The sequence below is a fragment of the Schistocerca nitens genome, chromosome 4 (assembly GCF_023898315.1).
Source record: "Schistocerca nitens isolate TAMUIC-IGC-003100 chromosome 4, iqSchNite1.1, whole genome shotgun sequence".
NCBI classification, from domain to species: Eukaryota; Metazoa; Arthropoda; class Insecta; order Orthoptera; family Acrididae; genus Schistocerca; species Schistocerca nitens.
This window is the reverse complement of record NC_064617.1, coordinates 170,766,157-170,788,263: the sequence shown is the minus strand read 5'-3', so window position 1 is coordinate 170,788,263 and position 22,107 is coordinate 170,766,157. Positions and strand designations below refer to the sequence as shown.

Genomic DNA, 22,107 nt, shown 5'->3' with positions numbered 1-22,107 from the left:
GCCAACTTATAACTAAATCTGAGGGGGGTGCGATCGGGAGGTTCCCTTGTAAGCAATGACGTTATGGATTATGATCATTAGCCGACCCCCATGGTTTAAATTCAGAATCATTTCAAGCTTTTCCCTGTTCAGTATTGCTACTATTTCAGGTGTGTCGGTAATTAGTCTTATAAACTGTTACACCTACTTCATTTAAGGTACGTGTTGTTGAGAGGCATATGTTACTGTTTATTATCTCATTGGCCATTTGTTTGTTAGGTTACTGTGTTTTAGTTTGAACATAATATATAAGGGAACAGTTTAGTGCGTTTATCAAGGAAGATTAGGTTAGCCTTAACACTGCCTTCTGCTTTATCATTTTGCTTGATACAAGAATGCCTAATTAGGCTGGCGACCGGTTTTAATACGTTATGTTACAATTTGCTTTTGTGCTGGGAGAACGACTGTTCCTGACCCACCTGTTTACTGTTAGTTACACACTGTTTGAGTGTTTCGGAAACTAATCCCAGTTTGATTGTTCTGTTTCCATTAGGTTATCTCAAGGTCACAACTTTCAAAAATTCCTCGCAGAGGTATAAAATTAGCATCGATTGCCAAATAAGGTGGTCGGTAGTACCGTTGCAGGTGGGTGCCAAAAATGAATGATCCCTGATTGCTATTTTTTAAACATTTTCTAATACAGTCAGCCATCACAAACTACACTACGTCAACTTTCAGATGTCCTTTTGCAGCCACTTCAAACCAAACTTTATGCACTAACGACAACGTGATGGTTGTTGATTAAGGAAATATATAAAGCATGAACTCTGAACGTCTGCAGGAAGTCGTAAACTGAATTCACTTTCTTTATCATTGCCATACTATGGTTTCGTGTCGGTCTTCGAGTGAGAATGAACAATTATAGAATTTACGATGATCGTAAATAAAAACACTATAAAAGTAACATGGAATATAATAGAGGAGAAAAAGCAGTAACAACCGATCAATAGCAACTCCTGAAGTAGGTTCGATATAAAGTTGTCCGAGCCACCTGCCAATCTATCAATAAAAATGTTGAAAAATCTGGCAGACTATAAGAGTTCCGAGGATATGATATTTTTTCAATACAAGAACTGAATGCGGGAAAACAACGCATGATGTAATGCGACGTTCGTTAGTTTTCTGTGGTTATGCCAATTCCGATTCGTCTGCCGTTTTGATTGATTCTTGGCCTATGCCCGAGACAAAATGTGTTGACGCCACTGGTAGGCGCCTTGTACTTTGTGAACCTTGACAAATTTTGGCTCATCTTTAGGCCAAGAATCATTCCGTAGGCTACTCCAAACATCTAGCAACTGGTATGGAAGAGAAATCATGAGAGCGTTTGGTTGTTTAACTTAATTTTTTTTAAAATGCCCTCGCAGTTCCTCTCCTCCACTAATACAGCAAACATAAACAACACGTGTAATCATTGCAGTGCAGACGCTCCAGATCAACTAGTATACAGAAGTGGAAAACCAATGAACAGGACAATATTTTGCACAAGTGGGAGGCACTCTCTTTGAGGAGCGAAGGATATCACGCAGTTTCGCTGAAGTTCCTACTTCACAGTTGCGATATGGCCTCAAAGGCCACGTCATTGGCACTGTTTCCACGGAGAATGATGTAATACAGGAAGTGGCCGAGGTGAAGGACCTTATCGTTCGCGAAGGACAGGGGGAATTTTATTACGCGCTGGACAATTGGAGGTAGCGACATCTTACGTCCGGTTGTTTCTTGATGACTAAATCGTCGTAGGTGTAGCGGCTGGCGGAGCTACTGGGAGACGTACACGTAGGGGCCTTAGCTTATAGCGTTTTATGTCTTAAGTTGCGAGTATGAAACAGTTTTAAGGCCACTGCCGTTTGTGCAGCAACACACGATTGTGCCTGTCAGCATTTTGAAGGTTAAAATGTCCACAGACAGAAGTGCCAGAGACAGTTGCTCTGCGTGCTATCAAACATCTGTTTCACGTGGCTTTTGAAAATTATGAGCAACGTCTGCAGTCATTCGGGCACCGACATCTGACGATGGATGTATGTCAAAGAGCTGATATTTTCCAACCTGCACGGTAGGAACTGTAAGATCTGGGTGCAGCCAACTTTATCGGCCGACATCAGATGGTGGTCGATGGAATTCGCATGTTTGATTTCTTTCAGAGTGCACACACGGTGTCTCCTGTTTTTTTTTTTTTTTTTTTTTTCAATAAGGGCAGAAAGATACTACTACTACAGCTTGCAATGTTGAGACGAGATTCACAGAAGAGGCCGACGAATGTATACAACCCCTACTTCCCTGACAATGACGCGTGATTGGATACAGAGCATGCGCGGTCAGTTCAAAGCAGGGAACCTGCTTCAAGCTGTTTCTCTCATCTACGCTTTAAAAAAAGCCCTGCACTACATTATGAGTGGTACAGAAAGTCCAGCAAAAAATTCTTGACCTGTGCAGGTACACATGCGTGGTGCTGCAGTTATTAACAAACTTCATTCATTTTGACCTCTATTTCCTTCACTGGCATTTATGAATCATAATATTTTCCATTCGCGTTCAAAAGCTTGAGGGAGATGTTTCGTTAGTGCAACACACAATTTCATGCATCGCAGTTGAAAAATAGGGACTCTGAACAAAAAAATCAGTCATCTCAGAGGGCATCGTGTATCATCACCTCTAGCATAATAAAAACGAAAGGATCTCACATATTGAAGTTTTTAATACAGATTATAACTGCAACAATTAAGCACACCTATCACCAGAAAAAGGAAAAGGTACTAACATAGCAGTCAACAATGGCTACCTCACGCAGTACTGTCATCAGCTAGGTAACATTGGCTGCAGCCAAAAACATGACTACCGGCCGAAGCATTCCGTAGTCTACCTACTGCTAACGATAGCAGTTACCGAAACAACCAGTTATCGGTTAATCCGTTTTTTACGCCAGTTGAACCTGACCGTTAATAGCTCAAAAGAACCGGTTTCTGAAACAAACGATTTTTGTGTTTTTAATCCTTTTATTTTCTATTATAAACGCAGAAATAGAACGGAGACTGAAAATTCTTGACTCTCAGTTTGAAGATACATAGAATCAAAATATTAAATTAGATAGGCAAATAAAAGTTAGTCCGTTCACTGTTTGCTGCTTTTTCTCGGAACATGATAAGTGGTTGAATTCTATTTAAAAAATCAGCACTGATCTATTGATTCTAATTTTTGAACCTCTGCTCAAAAATCATGTGCTCAGGATCATACCACTATTTGGGCATTACGAACAGTCAGTGCTAAGAGGAAAAACTGAAGTTGAACTGTTTTTCCAGCTGATGTATCCGTATTCAAGGGCTACGAGCACATAAAGGCGTAGAAACAGGCAGCAGATTAGCTACTTTCTATTTTTATCGTTTACTATGAACGAATTGTTAAATTTTTAATTTATAACCGTTACCATAATTTCCACAGTTTTATTACTTCATAGAAATGAAAAGGCAATCTTATCCTTTAAAGCAAATGAAGCATTGTAGTTCACTTTCATTGCTACGTCACTTCATAAAAAATATTTTCAGACTAGGGTTGCCGCCATTCTGCAATACACCGAATGTCCGGCGACGACGGCGAAAAACTGCCGTACAAACTTGCACACTGCCCGTACACGCATACCTTACGCCACGACACACGGCAACAGGGACATTACTGTCTCAGTATGCTGTACCAGTTTCTTGCTTAGTTTCTGTCTGTACTGTTATTAAAAGAGCACTGATTGCTTTTCCCATTTTCTACAAAAATGCAATATATCAAATCAATACAAAATTTACGAATAAAAATTTGTCATTTTAAAAATCTTTATGTGAAAAGAAAAATTTTAGCCCCACTGCTATGGCTAATATTTCAGTTTTTTACTGCGTTTTTAGTAAAAATAAAAACTCGTTTTATAACAGAGTCCAAACAAATATTGAAAACACCGGTTTATCAGAACTAAAATACGGGTATCGGTTTTAGCCGGTTCGTTTTTCCCATCCCTGCCGATTGCTATCGGTACTGCGCTTCGGAACTGACGCCCCAGCCGAAGTTAACACACTGTAGGTATATCACAGTTGATGTCACTCGTTTACGATTAGACGCCGTAGATTTGCCAAAATGCAGTGATGCCGGCAGTTATGTTTCATTCACTATTACAGCCGGCCGCTGTGGACGAGCGGTTCTAGGGGCTTCAGTCTGGAACCGGGCTACAGCTACGGTCGCAGGTTCGAATCCTGCCTCGGGCATGGATGTGTGTAATGTCCTTAGGTTAGTTAGGTTCAAATAGTTCTAGGGGACTGATGACCTCAGAAGTTAAGTCCCATAGTGCTCAGAGCCATTTGAACAACTATTACAAATAATGCCAGACGTTTCGTAAGGGGATTGTTCGGAACAGTTGAGATGCGAAACTGTACCTGAGAGTCCATCAAGTCAGGAACGTATGTGTGCGACCCTATGAACACAGCTGTTATCTTTGAAGATGGAGTGAACACAGCACAGGTACAGCATGATTCTGTCAAAGAAAGGGCAATAGTCGCCCACCGAGTGCGTTGACAAACAATCTGCTTCATGTTCACGTCAACCTGAATGAGCGAGCCCAAATCATGGTACTAAACAGATGGCCCAAAACACCGATGGACCCTTTCTGGCGTGATCTAGACTCTCCAGATACTACGGGTTAAACTCCTCCCTGGGCTGTTAGTGCATTCTAGATTTTGAGTTAGATTTCCGCTAGATTTCTGTCAGTCGAGAGCTACAAAGGCAACTGCATATACATTGAAGATTAGAAACCTCGCACACCTCAGGGAGCGACTGTTGACGCTTGAATTCGCACTTCAGTACACGTCTTGTTTAAGATCCAGGAAGAACAGCTGAACCAGGAAATTGTTACCTTAAAACGTGCTGGACAATACGTCTAGCACATTCTGCAGCCTTTGTGCGGTGTCAGAGGATGAAGACAGCTACGGTCAACTGAAACGCACTTCTGTTTGTTGTGTTAGTCTGATTCGTTGCACGACCTCCATTCCATTTCAAAATTACGAGTTACATCCAAGATCGTGGCTTCCAAAATGGTCGCCATGTGGCTAACTGTCAGAGGTTTTCCTATCTGGCATCTAATACGACTATTAATTTCTGTTTGTCCAACAGTTTGTTTTACGAGGTGCGTTAAACAAGTAATGCAACACTTTCTGGAAGCAGGTTCGTTTTATTCAGGGTTTCAATACAACTTATTCCCCACCCTTCTGGCTACATAACCCTATTGTTCAGTATAACCTCCGTCGAAAGCGACGGCCTTATGCCACATCACTGTGAATGCCTGTATGTCCGCATGGTACCAGTCTACTGGTCGACGTCGTAGCGAACCTGCTGCTGCATCAATAACCTCTCAGTCATCCACGTACGCTTCCTGCGGAGAGCATCCTTAATTGAGCCAATCAGATGGAAGTCAGGATGTGCGAGATAAGCTGCAGACTGGATGAGGAAGAACAGTCCAATTGAGTTTTGTAAACTGATCTCGGATGGGCAGACTTGGGTGAGGCCTTGTGTTGTCATGGAGAAGGAGATGTTAGTTTGCATTTTTTGTGGCGACGCACACGCTGAAGCCGTTCCCTCTGTTCCCTCAAGGTAGCACAATACACTGCAGAGTTGACTGTTGCACCATGAGGGAGAACATCAAATAAAATAGCAGTACTGGACACCAGAGGATTCTGAGGAAGACCCAGCACAGGGGTCGAAACATGGATCAATTTAGTAGAAATATGACGCGGCCTAATAACCCAGAAGATTTTACGTACAAAATAACCCTGTCAGAGTGCCAAAAGATCATTGTCGTGACTTTAAAGGCTGAGAGCGAGGCTTTGAACTTTTTCTTCAAGGGTGGTATGGCGCCACTCCATGGATTGCTATTTTGTTTCCGGTTCGAAGTGATTGTTCGTTTGTTCAGTGTTGTTTTAGGGCGCAAAAAACAACCGAGGTCATACACGCTTAAGTCAAAACTATAGAACGCAAACACAGAGACAAGGGAAACGACTATGTGTCAGTCCCAATGGAAAGAAGACATCTAAACAAGGCACGTGGAAAAAGGGCTAAAAGAAACACCATACAAAAATGGAGATCCAAAACTAAAAATTAAATGGCCTTCATCATACTGCTTCAGTTCAAAGTGATGAACCCATGTTTCATCGCCTGTGATGTTTGACAAAAAAAATTGTAAAGATCAGCGTCTGTATATTGAGCAAGTAGTAAAGGAAACAAAAGAGAAATTCCGAGTAGGTATTCAAATCCATGGAGAAGAAATAAAAACTTTGAGGTTCGCCGATAACATTGTAATTCTGTCAGAGACGGCAAAGAACTTGGAAGAGCAGTTGAACGGAATGGACAGTGTCTTGAAAGGAGGATATAAGATAAACATCAACAAAAGCAAAACGTGGATAATGGAATGTAGTCGAATTAAGTCGAGTGATGCTGAGGGAATTATATTAGGAAATGAGACACTTAAAGTAGTAAAGGAGCTTTGCTATTTGGGGAGCAAAATAACTGATGTTGGTCGAAGTAGAGAGGATATAAAATGTAGACTAGCAATGGCAAGGAAAGCGTTTCTGGAGAAAAATTTGTTAACGTAAGAGTATAGATTTAAGTGTCAGGAAGTCGTTTCTGAAAGTATTTGTATGGAGTGTAGCCATGTATGGAAGTGAAATGTGGAGGATAAATAGTTTAGACAAGAAGAGAATAGAAGCTTTCAAAATGTCGTGCTTCTGAAGAATGCTGAAGATTAGATGGGTAGATCACAAAACTAATGAGGAGGTATTGAATAGAATTGGGGAGGAGTTTCTGGCGCAACTTGACAAGAAGAAGGGACCGGTTGGTAGGACATGTTCTGAGGCATCAAGGGATCACAAATTTAGCATTGGAGGGCAGCGTGGAGGGTAAAAATCGTAGAGGGAGACCAGGAGATGAATACACTAAGCAGATTCAGAAGGATGTAGGTTGCAGTAGGTACTGGGAGATGAAGGTTGCACAGGATAGAGTAGCATGGACAGCTGCATCAAACCAGTATCTGTACTGAAGACAACAACAACAACAACCACCTCATAACGCGCAAGCAGTTCCGCACAGATGGTCCTTCGCTGCTCTTTACGGTCTTCTGCCAGACGGCGGAGAAGCCAGCGGGCACACACACCTTTGAGTACGCCGGTTGGTGGATGAGTGTGTTAGCACAAGTAATAGTACAGCGAGGTATTTGCCTGTGATCCATTGACCACCTCGGTTGAGTGTGTCCGCACATTCCAAGATTGCAGGAGTCACAGCCGTGTGCGGCCGGTCGGCTCGCGGGAGATCGGACAACTTTGCACGGCGTTGTTGAGATGATAAACGCCGCGCCCAACGATTCACCGTGCTTTTGTTCACTGCCACGTCTCCGTAGACGTTCCGCAAGTGCCTGTGATTAACTGCAATGCTCTGGTTTTCTGCCGAAAGAAACTCAATGACAGCTCTACGTTACAGGCTACGTATAGCGCCGCTATCTGAACTTCATGTAACTATAGGGGCTGATCCACAACAACACATTTTTCAACCGAAATCGGCCAAGAAAAAATATGTTTCGCATTACCTACTGAGCGCCCCCTCAGACTGATAATTCCGCAGCCATCAACCAATCAACATGATCAGATTACTTGTAAAACGGTCGGCCCTTTTTGAACCCCCCCCCTTTGACAGTCACGTTCTGGACCAAGTGACGAAAGGTGTGGTGAGGTGGCGTTAGGTTGCGTAGTGTGAGCACACCACCGTTATTTGTCGGTGCCAGTCCGGCCCGCTGACGCGCAGTGTAAATCGACCGCAGGCACAGCTTAGGCGGCCATCTCGGGCCAGCTCCCCTGTGACAGACACACCACTCATCGCCATCGCCCTCCAAAATTACGCCGGCCCTGCCCCCGGCACACAATTTACGCTGCGCAGCCGCATTAACGTTCCCAATCAGGAAGTTCATTCAAGCGCCGGCAAGGGACCGGGACTCGCATTATTTAATCTGCGCCACTGTGGCTCGCATCGATCGAAACACGAGCTCCCAGCCCAGCGTGCGGGGGACACGAACACGGCATGCGGGCTCACGCACGCGCCCGGTCTTGGTCCTTACGCAGTTCAAACCGAACAACCGTGCAGCGCACCATATCCTAGAAACTGAGGCACTGCTGTCCATCTGGCGCTGCATTACAGGACCGAAATATCGGCAATTAGGCCCTTATTACACTGTCAAAGTGGTTCGACAATTTTTATATAAAAAAGCTAGGACCACGGCCCAGGCTCCGCTCAATGTAGCGCCCTCTAAATTTCACATCAAGGAACTCGCGCCGCGCACTTTAACAACAAACAGCAAGTGTGCTGGTGCTCCGTCCTGGTGTAAACACACAAGATCCGTGTTTCCCCCGTCTCGGAGCTTAAAACTTAAATCACTATTACAATATACTCGAGACAGAATTTCATCCCACGCATCAGATTTAAAAAAATGCTCCGAACAGGTGTGCCTATAAAATAACGAAGTAATGCTGTAAAACATTTTATTTTACAAACGTTCATATTTCGTTATTGTCACCATCAATATTTCCCTCTCCTCTATCCCTACAACGCTACGTGTGAATTCTCCACTGATGGAAACAGTTTGGAAGTCTTCGTATGTGAGCTCCTTGATGACGGTCCCGCATTTTATTTCACTACTTAAACGAGCTGCAGGTTTGACCTTGAGGAATAGATAAGAGTCCCATAGCGCTAGGTCAAGGGGAGCGAGGGGGAGGTCTAAAACTGGGATGCTGTTCACTGGAAACCTTGTTACAAACAATGGAGTACGAGCCCATGCGTTGTCTTGATGCGGAACCGATGACTTACTATTCTACAGTTCGGGCGTTTTTCTTTTTTTCTCACGGCGGACAGAAAGAACCTCAAGGTACTAATTTTGACTCGTAGTACCTGGGTCGTAAGTGAAACGTCGAAGATTCGTCACAAGTTCTGTTTCCAAGAAATTAGGATCATTTTCACTGATACTCAAAGTGTCAGTACAAACATTTTCACGAGCTGCTTCTTGCGCGATCGTGAGAATTTTCGGCGTCAGTTTCGCACACACTCTTCTCATGTCAAATTCGTTATAATAAAATTTGCATTACGCATTATTTGTCAGTTCCTACATTTTCAGCAATCTATCGAGTACTCAACCAACGGCCAGATTACCTTTTTTTTTTAATTTTCATCCGTTTCTGATGCAGTAGGACGTCCAAGGCGTGAATCACATTCAACGTCTTCGCCGTCTTGAAAACTTCTTTGAACCACTACAAAAACTCGCGTACGTTATAAACAATCTTCTGCATGCAGTTCTTTTACAAAAAGACATGTTTCAGTAGTGATTGTAACGTGTTTCATGTGGAACTTCACGACGATTCGTTGCTCTATTATTACACTTATTTTTTCGGTAAAACAAAATAGCTCTTGCACAAACCGAAGCCACGGCCACAGTGATTTGTCTACAGAGATGCCGCATTCAACTGAAAATGCTTCACAGCTATTGGTCGTTCATCTTCGGCGCATGTGTACATACTGTGACAGCGTTAGCCTCGCTGTTTCACACATACACTTCGTATCATAACATGGGGTGAGTCCTTTCAAACTTTCGCACGTAAATGGCGAGTTTCCTGAAACCAGAAAAGCACATTCCTACTGGGTAAATTACGACATATCGCACATTCGTCGGGAAATAACACCTGAACGACACACGGCATTTGGAAACTGCCGAAGAAGCACGGCAGCCAGAAACTCTGTTCCACGTTGTTGTCAGATAATTCATATGCACACGTAGGTGTATATCCTTTCATTTCCAAGCTTTTTTTAATGTGTTTATGTATTGCTGACTGCTGTACTCTATATTCAGCTCCTCTTTAGCGAATGGATTTCACTGCATACCGATTAGTTAATTGAGCGACGTCCGCCCCCGGTAGCTGAGTGGTCAGCGTGACAATGTCAATCCTAAGGGCCCGGGTTCGATTCCCGGCTGGGTCAGATTTTCTCCGCTCGGGGACTGGGTGTTGTCCTAATCATCATCATTTTATCCCCATCGACGCTCAAGTCGCCGAAGTGGCGTCAAATCGAAAGACTTGCACCAAGCGAACGGTCTACCCGACGGGAGGCCCTAGTCACACGGCATTATTATAATTGAGCGACGGCGGCACTAGTCCCCTTTCCAGTTTCTTTAAGGGGTACGGACATTTTTCGGACACGTACAAAAATTGGCGCAAAGTGTGGATACAATTGTTGCAGTAATGTCAAAGCGACTAACCAACTCATTTGTCCAATAACAAGATTCTTCAACTTTTCACTAAAGAACTGTGTATAAGACCTCTCTACCGGTCAGCTCATAAAATTTGTCCCTCTCTACCGTGCCTTGTCCCTTGAAATTGCCAAATGTGTGCAGAAGGTGCATAGCTGTTGATTTAGTTCTTGAACTTTTTCAGTTAGGAATAGTCAGCACAGTGTGCGACTTTGTTAAGATATCTCGCAGATGACACTGTCATGGAGTAGAAAACGGCTCTTCTACCCGTAAGTAGAACTAGTTCAAGGACCAAGCGAATATAATCACTGAACAACCTGTGGTTCTGAAGACACTTGGCAAAGTGGGTTTCGGTTATTAGTTACTAGAACACTGTACCTGTGAGCAGTTATGAAAATGAGATGCTACAGATGGATGCTGATAACTAGGTGCACGAACTCTAAAGTCTGGCATCAATCCGAAGATCTGTTCGAACACGACAGCGCTTTACTAGGCATGGTCGCATGGTCTCATGGTATGATTTACCCAGATACTTTTAAGAGGAGCTATTACTTAACATGGAACTCAATTCGGCATGTTTCATCTAAAGAAATAAGAGTGACAAACATCCTACGGCTGATTAGAGATCGAACCGGAGATCTTTCTATTCGTAGTCTGACACATTACCACTGACACACAGAGCCTGAGGTGGATCACTAGGAGTACGAAATGAACGTGCACTCTTCACGGTCCCCTCTTACATTTATTCACAATATGTATTGTCTTCTGTATGCCAGCAATGTGACGACGGCTCAAGGCGACGTTCTTATTGCCCCTTAGAACAAGTGGAAGTCGGCCTTAAGGATTGTTGCCACAGTCTGAAAATTCGCTGTGGAGTTAAAACATTTCACCCCATTAATAATATGCTGCAGTGTGCTGAAGACATACGCAATTGTACGGTCCGTAGCACCCTGTCGGCTTGGCTCAGTGCGAACTCTTACCTAGGAATCTCATTTCCGCTCCTCCCCATTCACACGTTTCGGACCATTTACCTACTTCACTCACGAAAGTGGTGAACTACCACTGACTTCCTGTCGGCCAGAAAATTACGTGGTCGCCACATCTACAAGGGGGCGTTCAATAGGTAATGCAACATTTTTTTTCTGAAAGCAGCTTGGTTTTATTCACGATTCCAATAAATACACTCCTGGAAATTGAAATAAGAACACCGTGAATTCATTGTCCCAGGAAGGGGAAACTTTATTGACACATTCCTGGGGTCAGATACATCACATGATCACACTGACAGAACCACAGGCACATAGACACAGGCAACAGAGCATGCACAATGTCGGCACTAGTACAGTGTATATCCACCTTTCGCAGCAATGCAGGCTGCTATTCTCCCATGGAGACGATCGTAGAGATGCTGGATGTAGTCCTGTGGAACGGCTTGCCATGCCACTTCCACCTGGCGCCTCAGTTGGACCAGCGTTCGTGCTGGACGTGCAGACCGCGTGAGACGACGCTTCATCCAGTCCCAAACATGCTCAATGGGGGACAGATCCGGAGATCTTGCTGGCCAGGGTAGTTGACTTACACCTTCTAGAGCACGTTGGGTGGCACGGGATACATGCGGACGTGCATTGTCCTGTTGGAACAGCAAGTTCCCTTGCCGGTCTAGGAATGGTAGAACGATGGGTTCGATGACGGTTTGGATGTACCGTGCACTATTCAGTGTCCCCTCGACGATCACCAGTGGTGTACGGCCAGTGTAGGAGATCGCTCCCCACACCATGATGCCGGGTGTTGGCCCTGTGTGCCTCGGTCGTATGCAGTCCTGATTGTGGCGCTCACCTGCACGGCGCCAAACACGCATACGACCATCATTGGCACCAAGGCAGAAGCGACTCTCATCGCTGAAGACGACACGTCTCCATTCGTCCCTCCATTCACGCCTGTCGCGACACCACTGGAGGCGGGCTGCACGATGTTGGGGCGTGAGCGGAAGACGGCCTAACGGTGTGCGGGACCGTAGCCCAGCTTCATGGAGACGGTTGCGAATGGTCCTCGCCGATACCCCAGGAGCAACAGTGTCCCTAATTTGCTGGGAAGTGGCGGTGCGGTCCCCTACGGCACTGCGTAGGATCCTACGGTCTTGGCGTGCATCCGTGCGTCGCTGCGGTCCGGTCCCAGGTCGACGGGCACGTGCACCTTCCGCCGACCACTGGCGACAACATCGATGTACTGTGGAGACCTCACGCCCCACGTGTTGAGCAATTCGGCGGTACGTCCACCCGGCCTCCCGCATGCCCACTATACGCCCTCGCTCAAAGTCCGTCAACTGCACATACGGTTCACGTCCACGCTGTCGCGGCATGCTACCAGTGTTAAAGACTGCGATGGAGCTCCGTATGCCACGGCAAACTGGCTGACACTGACGGCGGCGGTGCACAAATGCTGCGCAGCTAGCGCCATTCGACGGCCAACACCGCGGTTCCTGGTGTGTCCGCTGTGCCGTGCGTGTGATCATTGCTTGTACAGCCCTCTCGCAGTGTCCGGAGCAAGTATGGTGGGTCTGACACACCGGTGTCAATGTGTTCTTTTTTCCATTTCCAGGAGTGTAAATTGTTCCCCACTCTTTTGTCTGCATAACTATTTTCCAATAAGACGGCCTTAGCCATCTTACCGGAAGGGCTTGAATGCCCACACGGTACTAATTACTGGTCGACGTCAATAACCTTCCCACCATCCATGTACTACTTCCCACAGAGTGCTTCTTTCCTTGAGCCAAACAGATGGAAGGCTGAAGGTGCAAGATCCGGGCTGTAGGCTGAATGAGGAAGAACAGTCCATTGAAGTTTTGAGAGGTCCTCTCGAGTGCACAGACTTGGGTGATTCATCACAGCTGCGAGCGGCTAGCCGGTAAGCGGGAGATCTGACAGGTTTGCACGGCCTTGTTGCTGTGATGACACGCCTCGCTCAACGACTCGCCATGCTTTTGTTCATCTTCGGGTCTCAGACATTCCGCAAGTTTCTATCAATATCTACGACGCTATTTGAAATCTACTAAAGCGCCGTCACCTGTGTGAACTTCGTGAAACAGTAGGAGCTGAAGCAGGAATATTTCATGATGTCCCACAATAAATTCAGCATCTTCGAAGGAAAAAAAAAAGTGTTGCGTCACGTATTGAACGCTTCTCGTACGATAGCTGCAAAGAAATGAAATAACGCGCTAGAAGTAGTTTTTGACGTAAAGCTGTTCCATGTTGCTGTGAGTTTTACGATACGTAATGTTGTCAAGTACGCACGGAAAAATGGTACCAAGCTAAATATGTACGCTCAATATTATTTAACTATGTATGTGACGTTCATGACACTTTGGCTATTTGTATTAGCTGAACCTTAGCAGTTAGGTGTGGGGTGTAAGGTAGGCGACATTTATACCTAGCTGCCCAGGCAAGGTGGTTTCTTAATGCAAGAGAGATCGGCAATTACATCCCTACACGTACACAGCGCTGTCGGCGAGGTGGCGCAGTGGTTAGCACACTGGACTCGCATTCGGGAGGACGACGGTTCAATCCCGTCTCCAGCCATCCTGATTTAGGTTTTCCGTGATTTCCCTAAATCGTTTTAGGCAAATGCCGGGATGGTTCCTTTGAAAGGGCACGGCCGATTTCCTTCCCAATCCTCCCCTAACCCGAGCTTGCGCTCCGTCTCTAATGACCTCGTTGTCGACGGGACGTTAAACACTAACCACCACCACCTAAATTAACTGTTTGGAGGCCGCTGTACTGCAACACGACCTGGCGTACGCCAGGAGTGGAGGAAGCGGTGTTGAGGTGACGCCGCCAGCTGCTAGCAGGAAGTGAAGTGCGCCTAGCTCCATTAATGGCCAGGGGCTCACCTCAGCCGGCTGGGCACTGCCCACAGGTGGGGGGCGACACGCACGGGGCGCCTGCTACCGCACGTACGTGACTTCACCAAGGCGTCCGTACGTGCACCGGTGCACACTCTACGCCTACGGTCCTACGTCTACGGTCTACGAGGCCTGTTGTGTCGCACAGTGCGGTCGAGAAAAACGTAACAGACCATTTTTATAAGTTTTCGAAGCTAATTTGAATAGCTTGCTTAATTGATGTATCATTAGGTGGGACCCATATATGTAAAAAAATAATGTAATCTTCAACTTGATGGCAAAGCACTGACTATTATTACGTCCATCCATTGGTAGGAACATGTATCGTCGATTCGTTTAGTTTCAGTTAGGACTCTTCATTTACAGACAATTGGATAACAAAGGAAGCAACTAATATAGTGAACTTCATGATGTAAGAAATTGTAACAATTCTGCGATACTGTCAGTTTCCTATATTACTGTTTAACATAACGGCGTTTAATTACTTCGTAATTACTACGACTCACAATACGAAACTAGCTGACAATGTACTCGAAGTTTTAATACTGTATTATATATTTAAATTACATCTACACTAAAAAATAATTTACTCATATTCGACGCAGGAATCATGGTGGGAATACTTGGGATAATGTAGTTTCAGTGCAATTACTAAAAATGTAATCAGCATTGTTTATTTGATTTCCTTTATTTTTCCATGACAACGACGATTATGTATTTGACTTTGTACCCTATTCCATGTATTTCAATTTTAATCTTCGGATGATACCATTTTCTTCAATTCTGAACAACTTTCGTGATTGTAATTAACGAATTACTATATGCGACAATGCTCTAATTTTTAGCGAGAGTAAATAAAACTCGCGAGAAATCGTACGAGAGAGCCAATACAATGTGAGATTTTGAACTGAACTGTGTGACAAATAAATTTGTTTACACCTGAAATCTTTGTCTTTTCACGTTATTAATAATGGTGTTATCTGCCCGTTATAACTTAACCAATTTACAAGAAGAGTCAACCGCAGCGGAGCAACGAAAAGGGGTTAAGTTCACACCAACTTTTTTTTTTAACTATGTAAGTTATACCCGTCCAACTTCAAGATTAACATTCGTAAAGGCTTTTACTTTGATTTCTTCGACAATTATTATGCCCAGCAATGTGGTTACACCGGAAGATCGCCAATCACGCCATCATGGAATTCGCGGTGCAACAGTTTAGCTCATAGCACTGTGCTCCCTTAAATCGAGGCTTTACACCTAACACCCCCCCCCCCCCCTCTCCATCTTACAGAACCCGACAACCTACCGTACGCTGCGGCTGTCTTAGGCGGAGCGCTCTAGAACTTTGATACGAACTGTTATGTCTGACGTCCATGAACTAATGTATCATTGTATCAGTGAACCACCGGATCTCTGGAGGTACTGTCTGGCACTCAAAGAACGATCGAACTATCAAGTAACACAAAATTGTGCGCGTGCGTGCGTGCGCGGCAGTCCGGAATCTTATGCTATCAAATTGGTTCAAATGGCTCTGAGCTCTATGGGATTTCTGAGGTCATCAGTCCCCTTGAACTTAGAACCACTTTAACCTAACTAACCTAAAGACATCACACACATCCATGCTCGAGGCAGGATTCAAACCTGCGACCGTAGCGGTAGCGCGGTTCCAGACTGTAGCGCCTAGAACCGCACGGCCACACCGGCCGGCCTCGTATGCTATCAATCTGTCCATTAGCAAAGAGCAATGACACGGAGGCGGTCCTTTTCTTTGTGTGTACGCTTTATTCAGACAATGAAGAACGGGGCATTCGATAAAAAGCAGTGCTTCTAAGAAATCCATCACTCTGGAAAGGGTTCAATCGTTCGTTCATAAAATAAAATCTTATTCAGAGCTGGCATACTCTCAGCATCGTATCATTTCAACAACGACGACAATAATAACGTGAAATGAATACGTGTCTACCTTGCGTATCTCTACAAAATCAAAGTTTTAGCCTCTGCATGTTGTGAGATAATGCTCCAGAACAGGCACTTCGGAATCATCCATTGGCTGCAGACTTAACACAATACTGTAATCGTCAAAGTGGGATTTCCTCTGCCTGGAAATACCAGGACCCTTGTTCGGCTGCCGAAAAACTTAGTCGCCAAGTATTTTTAAAGAGCAGAAATTCGTCACTAAAATTCAAAGATAGATGACTGAGCCATTATATGAGACTCCAGGATAGGTGCAGAGCTATCAACTGATGCCATACGAAGAAACTTAAGTCATTTAACCATTAACTGTTTGCTCGCATTCAAAGCCTTAATCCCTTATTTCCATTAGCTAGTAATATTCAATTATGAGCCGGCCGCTGTGACCGAGGGGTTCTAGGCTCTTCAGTCCGCAACCGCGCTGCTGCTACGGTCGCAGGTTCGAATCCTGCCTCGGGCATGGATGTGTGTGATGTCCTTACGTTAGTTAGGTTTAAGTAGTTCTAAGTTCTAGGGGATTGATGACCTCTGATGTTAAGTCCCATGGTGCTTATAACCATTTGAACCATTTAATTACGAACCGTACAAAACTTAAAAGCGCAATCGACAGTCAGTTGTGATCGCCCTCAATATCGGACTGTTATATTCACTTGTTAAAGAAATACATACTATGTGTATGTTGTTCGGAGTGGCAATATGCTGTTTAAGAGCACGAACGAGATTTCGAAATATAAACGTAAACATGTCAAATCATTAAATAGTTTGTAAAAATACCAACTAACACTGGACACAAACGGCTGGTCGGCTAGGGGTCATGCAAAAATAAACGAATAGATCAATAACAAGGCAGGATAGCCAATGGCGCAACGTCTAGGTCGCTGACGGTCGCCTTCTACGCATCACCCGTGTCACCAGACTACGACAGAACGCGCGTGCAGCGTGCCATCAGATACCTATTATAGATGGAGTGAACACGTTTGAGTGAGAGTACGTTGCTATACTTATGTACAGATTACAGAAACTCACAAAATAAGTCAGCGGGGAAAGCTGCATCAAACCAGTCTCCGGGTGGGAGATCATAACAGAAGAGCCCCATGGCACTGGAAAGTACGCAACAGATAATCAGGAAATTCGTGTGTGCTGCAGTCACCTAACTTACCATTGGAACCCTCAGCGGGTAATCCATTGACGAACCAAATATCCATCAGTTGGGTTTGGATGTCAAAAGGGGGGGGGGGGCTGTCCACTGTTCCGTGGCGACCTGGCGTCACGTGCAGTGACATGGCTCTTAAACTTTCAGGCAACGAACTTGGCACCAGTACGTCCAAGAACTGAGGGGTAAAGTAACGGTTAAAGCTCCGCCAGCTTCAGTCCCAACGCCAGCATTCCCACCTCTCTTCAGAATTCGCTGACGGCACGACTCCATCGGGTAGCCAGAATACCTCACGTCAAACAACCAACACTTTCACACCTTGGCACCATGAGGGCGCAATAACATTGTTCCTTTAAGCATACTACTGTAGCTTTAGTCTTACGTTTTCAGATCGACATCAATACTGCTGGGTCAATGAAAACGTCTGAAGCAACAGACCAGAGGGCTAAAGCTGTCGTCACAGGTGGAATTTCACTTTCCGTAGCATTTTCGAGCGTGAAAGGCAGAATCAGACGCGACAGATTTCTGCATCTTGGAGAGGAATGCGGTCAATGAGATGCAAGATGGCTTTAATGTCATAAGCACCACGCCAAATAGGACTACGTTGCTTGCAATGTAGGCCCTACTTGATAATTTTTCTTTTAACTTGCATGCTGTTGATGCATGCTGTTTCAAAGCTCCGGCAAAATGACCGTCTAGAGAAAACGCATCGTTTTGCTACGATTTGTCGTAACAAAATGACGGGAAATGACACATCCGTAATTACAGGCTTTTCGTTCTATGAAGTATATCCCATTTTAAGACATAAGCGCATTTTAGATCCACGAAAAACATGTCTTTTTTTGTACGATTTGTTATTATCAGTTGTCCAGTAAACGTATGTCTACGGTTACAGCCCTACCAGAGACTATATACAGAGGCTGAAATAAGTCTATGAACTTTTATGTAGCTGACAGAAAGGTGTACTGTGAATAGAAAGTTTGCCAGTTCGTGTCCAGCTCTCTCCAAATACTGATTATTCATTTTCATTTAATAAAGGTATGTTGGGCGACATTCAATTTTATATATATAATCGTTCTCAGTTTGGGATTGAAGTGTACCTTGAGTAGTACCTATCGGTTCTCCCTTCTATTCCAGTCTCGTATTGTTCGTGGAAAGAAAGATTGTCGGTATGCTTCTGTGTGGGCTCTAATCTCTCTGATTTTACCCTCATGGTCTCTTCGCGAGATATATGTAGGAGGGAGCAATATACTGCTTGACTCCTCGGTGAAGGTATTTTCTCGAAACTTCAACAAAAGCCCGTACCGAGCTACTGAGCTCTCCTGCAGAGTCCTCCACTGGAGTTTATCTATCATGTCCGTAACGCTTTCGCGATTACTAAATGATCCTGTAACGAAGCGCGCTGCTCTCCGTTGGATCTTCTTTATCTCTTCTATCAACCCTATCTGGTACGTATTCCACACTGCTGAGCAGTATTCAAGGAGTGGGCGAACAAGCGTACTGTAACCTACTTCCTTTGTTTTCGGATTGCATTTCCTTAGGATTCTTCCAATGAATCTCAGTCTGGCATCTGCTTTACCGACGATCAACTTTATATGATCATTCCATTTTAAATCACTCGTAATGCCTACTCCAAGACAATTTAATTAACTGCTTCCAGTTGATGAACTATATTGTAGCTAAATGATAAGGGATCTTTCTATGTATTCGCAGCACATTACAGTTGTCTACATTGAGATTCAATTGCCATTCCCTGCACCAAGCGTCAATTCGCTCTAGATCCTCCTGCATTTCAGTACAATTTTCCATTGTTACAACATCTCGATATACTACAGCATCATCCGCAAAAAGCCTCAGTGAACTTCCGATGTTCTCCCCAAGGTCATTTGTGTATACTCGCCCTGCGGTACACCTCAAATCACTCTTACTTCCGAAGACTTCTCTCCATTGAGAATGACATGCTGCTTTCTGTTATCAGATATGAGAGACAACCGCCACTAGAGAGCGCAGCGACTGCATTTCGCGACGAGGAGTACGTACATCGTGTGCTGCACCAGCTCGTGTGCTGCACCAGCTCGTTTCTAAGAGTGCACCAAGCATGATGGAAACCACGTTTTGCGTTAATCACGTTGAGAAACACGTTCCTGCCAGTACCTCGCGTGCGCTGCCCACAGGGACACCGCCCACAGCAGTGGGAAGCAAAGCAGGCACGACGCGCGCAAAGGCGGGAATTAGGGCTGTCAGGGGGAGAGGCGTCTCCCTGCCCGCAGGAAGTGCCGCTAATGCCCGCCGGCGGACTTCCGCAGACAAATGAGGCGCGCCGGATCGATCCTACCTGTCCGCAGGGGCGCCGTCTTCTCAGCCAAGGCCATTGTTCTGCTCCAGGGAACACCTGCACCGGACAAGTGCGCGCGCGTTCATCTCCCTCCCGTCACCGGTACCCGAGGATTCACCATTGTCACCACCCTCCTCACAAGTACCCCGCCACCAATCTGTTGCTAACACAGCAGAGTAACTTTCCGACGTCGGGCAGCAAGGCGCAGAAAATAGCGCATGCGACTGTGAAAGTAGATACGATGACTAAGTTCCGTGAATACTTACTGGGTAGGCTGCATTGGGTTGGGTGTATTGCGTTGCTGGTGTTGAAAGTCTCTCGTAGTAGAAGAACTTGTTTCGACTTCATTCATTATACTAGCGTTTGTATGATAGCCCCATTAGAACGAACGGAGATTGTTAACAATGTGTTTTCTTATCTGTTGTTGGTGTCCGCTAGTGTCTCACAGCGGGTGAAACACAGTTGAGTTGTGGTTGGTTGGTTTATTGGGGGAGGGGACCAAACAGCGATGTCAGAGGTCCCATGAGACTAGGGAAGGATGGGGAAAGAAGTCGGCTGTGCCCTTTCAAAGGAACCATCCCGGCATTTACCTTAAGCGATTTAGGAAAATCAAGGAAAACCTAAAGCTGGATGGCCGGACACTGGTTTGAACCGTCGTCCTCCCGAATGCGAGTCCACTCTGCTAACCACTGCGCCACCTCGCTCGCTGTTGAGCTGTGTATGTGTTGTATTGCTTATGTACTTTGTTATTGTTATGCCCGTCTTTACATAAGCATTATCTTCAGGCGAGATACTGTTGGTTTATTATGAACAGCCTAATTTTTATTGGTATTGTGTTTGTGTGAAAATTCTTCAATCATAAATGCTTCTATAACATAAGCCTACACTTGCACAATCTCCAGCCCAAAGCCCACCCCATCCAAATCTTGCACTACACAACGTAACCAACTGTAGGAACTGGAGACAGTACAGTGGTCAAGCTACCAAACAGCTTGAGTGATCGAACAGGCAGTGGTCAATTAATCCAATCGTACAGGTAGAAGTGCGAATGGCAGTTACTATTACAAAAATTTAATAAACCTACTAGTAAAGAAAGTTGGTCACGTTCAATGTGCGACATTTTTTCTGGGCTGTCGCTCGGTGGATAGCGTGCGTTCGAAACAGTTGTGGCCAGACGATGATGGTAATGCGTCTTTCATCCATTTTCTGTCTCCTCTGACCGGGAGGAGGAAAACGGCCGCCCCCCCCCCCCCCCCCCCCCGCCCCAACGAACTTCACAAAGTCTTCATTCTCTCCTGTAGGGATATAGTCCAAGCAGAATGTAAACTAGTGAGCCATTTCGTCCGCTATTGTTTGAAGGGTTCAGTTACAACAGGAGCAATTTCCATTTTGCCAGTTACAACGGACAGTACCTTCGTGTTTAAAATTATGTGGCGTCTTGGGATTACCAAGGCCACAGACCACAATTTTGTACGACAGGAAGATGTCTCAAGTCAGTGCTCAATAAATATTACTGGAAGGAAACAGTATCTCAGACATTCGGATAGAAAATTAATTTTCAGTGGAAGAGGAAATACAAAGAACCTTCGTGAACTGTACTGCAAATTAAAACGTCGGAGGGCGACCATATCCTCCTCCCCCTAGGTCTCAGGAACAGAAAAAAAATTAAAAAAATGTAGTCAGGCGTTTTTCTTTCGAGAAAATGTTTTTAAAGCACGTACTACGAAGTCTTTCGTAACAGGTAAAAAAAAACATATCATATGGGCGCCCGTGTTACGGAATCCACGCTGCCTGTCTGAATTCATCACCAACCGAAGTAATTGTGGTGAGAGGGTTTGTCTTTCACCAGACCTGTCAACAATGGGTTCTAATTATGACAATGTACTAACATTAACTCTGAACGAAACGGACTGTCATCACATAACTAACAAAAGTATATTTACTTGTACATTCGCAACTGTGACTAGTATGTATAACTACTACCCTATTGATAATATTGGTACGTCTGGTCTAAATATGTGTTTCTCACTGTCTAATTGTGCATGCCACGTTCTGCATCATTCAGTTTACAAATTCATAATTCTGGACAGCATTTTTACACGCATCACTTACTCGCCCAAAACCATTCATATTGTTCATTTGATAGACACGGCACGGAAACAGGAAGGTCACAAGTCTGGCGACTGGAAAGCGTGGTAGCGAGCCAACCCGACTAACTCATTTCATATAATTAAAATAAATGTGTATGGATTATAATAGGCACAAATTGAAATTCCTGTATGTTAACGGCACAGACTTCAGCGTACCAAAGGCAGTTTAGTGCTAGGAATAATTTTACAAGGCTCGCATAAAATGACGCAATCGCGACAAAGACCTATTCAGGATAGATACATCACCGTAAAGATAAAATACCC

The 22,107-nt window shown here is 44.8% G+C and overlaps 1 protein-coding gene and 1 non-coding gene across 6 annotated transcripts in view; one reads left to right on the top strand and one right to left on the bottom strand.

Moving 5' to 3' along the window:
* Positions 1-22,107, bottom strand: part of LOC126251325 (formin-like protein) — a 464,159-nt gene that overhangs the window by 394,096 nt on the left and 47,956 nt on the right. The gene's annotated exons all lie outside the window — the stretch shown is intronic.
* Trnaa-cgc (transfer RNA alanine (anticodon CGC)) lies at positions 13,839-13,911 on the top strand. The gene has a single exon. It is a non-coding gene; the product is annotated as a tRNA-Ala (tRNA).